Raw genomic sequence first — 4784 nt, 5'->3', positions numbered from 1 at the left:
ACCTCCAGTTCAGGTCTAATGCCACTGCACTGAATAGGCTGCATGGCTGTTAGAGTTCACTACAACCCAAAGCTCTGAGATGTTAGCCAAATCTCAAGGTTCCAAACCATTCAATGCTCTTTCTGTTTTCTCTCAATTGATTAGTAGGTCTGAACAGTGGCCAGTTCTGTTTGAGAAGCATGGGCTTCATTTGCATATGCTGCCTAAGGTGTGAAGTTGCCTTAGAACTTCACAATAAACACATTTAAATTGTCTAGGTATTCTGAGATAAGTAGATTTGGTTGAGCAAATTTACAAATTTTACATTCTGCAGGTGACGTTCATCCGACCTATTACCTTTTGGAAAGCCCTTTTTATGTCCTTGTTCCTGAGGCTGTAGATAAAAGGGTTTGCCATTGGAATGAGTATGGTATAAATCACACTGACGACTCAATCATAGTCCAGAGTAAAACTGGTTGATGGTCTAAAGTACATAAAGACAACACTGCCATAGAATAATGCCACCAAAATGAAGTGTGATGAACACGTGGAGAAGGCCTTGCTTCTTCCCTCCATGGACCTGATCTTAAGGATGGCTGAGATGATTCCAACGTAAGATGCTATGATGAATAGAAAAGGGCCAAGCAGCATTAGCCCTCCCTCTGAAAATATTACCAATTCATTAGTGGAGGTATTGGAACAGGAGAGTTGAAGTAGAGGGGGCAGATCACAGAAGAAGTGGTGGATCTCGTTAGATCCACAGAAAGACAGTTGTGACGTCATGAGCATGTTCAATAACGCATGCACAGAGGTAATCACCCACGAAGCAGCCACAAGCTTCAGACACACTCTCTTGTTCACCATTGAGGTGTAATGCAATGGGCGGCAGATTGCCACATACCGGTCATAGGCCATTGATGTCAGGAGGAAAGATTCCATATTCGCATTGCAAAGAAAGAAATACAATTGTATGAAACAGGCAGAGGAGGATATACTTTTTCTGTCAGAAATAAGGTTTGCCAGGAGTTTGGGGACTGTGGTGGTCAGAACACAGATGTCAACAAATGAGAAATAGCTGAGGAAAGTAAACATAGGGCTATGAAGTTGGGGATCTATCTTTACCAGGATTAATATACTGTAGTTGCATCTGCAAGCACTGTTATCATGTATGGAAACAGAAAGAATACAAAAAGCAATTTTTGGTGCTCCAGATGGTCAGAGAGGCCCAAGAGAATGAACTCTGTACAATGGCTTCTATTCTTCATACCTCTTGTTCATTCATCCTGTAGAATGAAAAACAAATTATATCAGTATTTAATAGTAGAGCATATCTGTCAAAGCCAAGGCTGTATTATTTCTGAACAGATTCTGTTTTGACCAAAACCCACCTGCTCCCATATGATACTATCAACTCCTCCCTGACACTGGAAAAATCAAAGCCCAATTGAAATTGTCTCCATCAGAGACTTTAAGTAATTCAATGGTTCTTGCCTTGTTCTATAAGCATCATTACTGGTGCAGTTTGATCGACACACCAAGGTAATTCACACACTCATTTGAGACCAGGAATTTCTAAAGAAGCAAATGTATATTGTAACTTAGACATCTGCCAAGGTAGTCAGTTATCAATTGGGTATTGTAGGAGGCTGGACTGGCTTGTGGTGAGTACCTAGGGGTACTTACACCTTGCACCAGGCCCAGTTATCCCTTATTAGTGTATAGGGTGTCTAGCAGCATAGGCTGATAGATAATGGTAGCTTAGCAGAGCAGCTTAGGCTGAACTAGGAGACGAGTGAAGCTCCTACAGTACCACTAGTGTCATATGCACAATATCATAAGAAAACACAATACACAGATATACTAAAAATAAAGGTACTTTATTTTTATAACAATATGCCAAAAGTATCTCAGTGAGTACCCTCAGTATGAGGATAGCAAATATACACAAGATATATGTACACAATACCAAAATATGCAGTAATAGTATTAGAAAACAGTGCAAACAATGTATAGTTACAATAGGATGCAATGGGAACACATAGGGATAGGGGCAACACAAACCATATACTCCAAAAGTGGAATGCGAACCACGAATGGACCCCAAACCTATGTGACCTCGTAGAGGGTCGCTGGGACTATTAGAAAATAGTAAGGGTTCGAAAAATAGCCCACCCCAAGACCCTGAAAAGTGAGTGCAAAGTGCATTAAAGTTCTCCAAAGGACATAGATGTCGTGACAGGGGAATTCTGCAGGAAAGACACAAACCAGCAATGCAACAACTATGGATTTCCAGTCGAGGGTACCTGTGGAACAAGGGGACCAAGTCGAAAAGTCACAAGCAAGTCGGAGATGGGCAGATGCCCAGGAAATGCCAGCTGTGGATGCAAAGAAGCTGCTACTGGGATGTAGAAGCTGAGGATTTTGCAGGAACAACAAGGGCTAGAGACGTCCCCTTTGGAGGATAGATCCCCCACGCCGTGGAGAGTCGTGCAGAAGTGTTTTCCTGAAGAAAGACCGCCAACAAGCCTTGCTAGCTGCAAATCGTGCGGTTAGGGTATTTAGATGCTGCTGTGGCCCAGGAGGGACCAGGATATCGCCAATTGCGTCTAGGGACAGAGGGGGTGTCGAACAAGACAAGGAGCCCTCTCAGCAGCAGGCAGCACCCGCAGAAGTGCCAGAAACAGGCACTAAAAGGATGCATGAAACGGTGCTCACCCAAAGTCGCACAAAGGAGTCCCATGTCGCCAGAGGACAACTTAGGAGGTCGTGCCATGCAGGTTAGAGTGCCGTGGACCCAGGCTGGACTGTGCACAAAGGATTTCCGCCGGAAGTGCACGGAGGCCGGAGTAGCTGCAAAAGTCGCGGTTCCCAGCAATGCAGTCTGGCGTGGGGAGGCAAGGACTTACCTCCACCAAACTTGGACTGACGAGTCACTGGACTGTGGGAGTCACTTGGACAGAGTTGCTGGATTCAAGGGACCCCATTCGTCGTGCTGAGAGGAGACCCAGGGGAACGGTGATGCAGTTCTTTGGTGCCTGCGGTTGCAGGGGGACGATTCCGTCAACCCACAGGAGATTTCTTCATGAGCTTCTAGTGCAGAGAGGAGGCAGACTACCCCCACAGCATGCACCACCAGGAAAGCATTCGAGAAGGCGGCTGGATCAGCGTTACAGAGTTGCAGTAGTCGTCTTTGCTACTTTGTTGCAGTTTTGCAGGATTCCAGCGCGGTCAGCAGTCGATTCTTTGGCAGAAGGTGAAGAGAGAGATGCAGAGGAACTCGGATGAGCTCTTGCATTCGTTATCTAAGGAATCCCAAGAGACAGAGACCCTAAATAGCCAGAAACGAGGGTTTGGCTACCTAGGAGAGAGGATAGGCTAGCAACACATGAAGGAGCCTATCAGAAGGAGTCTCTGACGTCACCTGATGGCACTGGCCACTCAGAGCAGTCCAGTGTGCCAGCAGCACCTCTGTTTCCAAGATGGCAGAGGTCTGGAGCACACTGGAGGAGCTCTGAGCACCTCCCAGGGGAGGTACAGGTCAGGGGAGTGGTCACTCCCCTTTCCTTTGTCCAGTTTCACGCCAGAGCAGGGCTGAGGGGTCCCTGAACCGGTGTAGACTGGCTTATGCAGAAATGGGCACCATGTGTGCCCATGAAAGCATTTCCAGAGGCTGGGGGAGGCTACTCCTCCCCTGCCTTCACACCATTTTCCAAAGGGAGAGGGTGTAACACCCTCTCTCAGAGGAAGTCCTTTGTTCTGCCATCCTGGGCCAGGCCTGGCTGGTCCCCAGGAGGGCAGAAGCCTGTCTGAGGGGTTGGCAGCAGCAGCAGCTGCAGTGAAACCCCGGGAAAGGCAGTTTGGCAGTACCAGGGTCTGTGCTACAGACCACTGGGATCATGGGATTGTGTCAACTATGCCAGGATGGCATAGAGGGGGCAATTCCATGATCATAGACATGTTACATGGCCATATTCTGAGTTACCATTGTGAAGCTACATATAGGTAGTGACCTATATGTAGTGCACGCGTGTAATGGTGTCCCCGCACTCACAAAGTCTGGGGAATTGGCCCTGAACAATGTGGGGGCACCTTGGCTAGTGCCAGGGTGTCCTCACACTAAGTAACTTTGCACCTAACCTTTACCAGGTAAAGGTTAGACATATAGGTGACTTATAAGTTACTTAAGTGCAGTGTAAAATGGCTGTGAAATAACGTGGACGTTATTTCACTCAGGCTGCAGTGGCAGGCCTGTGTAAGAATTGTCAGAGCTCCCTATGGGTGGCAAAAGAAATGCTGCAGCCCATAGGGATCTCCTGGAACCCCAATACCCCGGGTACCTCAGTACCATATACTAGGGAATTATAAGGGTGTTCCAGTAAGCCAATGTAAATTGGTAAAATTGGTCACTAGCCTGTTAGTGACAATTTGAAAGAAATGAGAGAGCATAACCACTGAGGTTCTGGTTAGCAGAGCCTCAGTGAGACTGTTAGTCATAACACAGGTAACACATTCAGGCACACTTATGAGCACTGGGGCCCTGGCTGGCAGGATCCCAGTGACACATACAACTAAAACAACATATATACAGTGAAAAATGGGGGTAACATGCCAGGCAAGATGGTACTTTCCTACACAACCCCCCCCCAAACGAAGGACAATAAGACTAGCCATGACCTGATGAGTCTTCATTGTCTAAGTGGAAATATCTGGAGAGTCCATCTGCATTGGAGTGGCTACTCCCAGGTCTATGTTCCACTGTATAGTCCATTCCCTGTAGGGATATGGACCACCTCAACAATTTAGGA

The 4784-nt window shown here is 46.8% G+C and overlaps 1 pseudogene; it reads right to left on the bottom strand.

Moving 5' to 3' along the window:
* Positions 1 to 300: 300 nt before the first annotated feature.
* Positions 301 to 1244, bottom strand: LOC138262330 (olfactory receptor 1F1-like; annotated as a pseudogene).
* Positions 1245 to 4784: the final 3540 nt, after the last annotated feature.

The sequence above is a fragment of the Pleurodeles waltl genome, chromosome 10, assembly GCF_031143425.1.
Source record: "Pleurodeles waltl isolate 20211129_DDA chromosome 10, aPleWal1.hap1.20221129, whole genome shotgun sequence".
Taxonomy (NCBI): domain Eukaryota; kingdom Metazoa; phylum Chordata; class Amphibia; order Caudata; family Salamandridae; genus Pleurodeles; species Pleurodeles waltl.
Note: the sequence above shows the minus strand (reverse complement) of the source record. Positions and strands in the feature narration are given on the sequence as shown.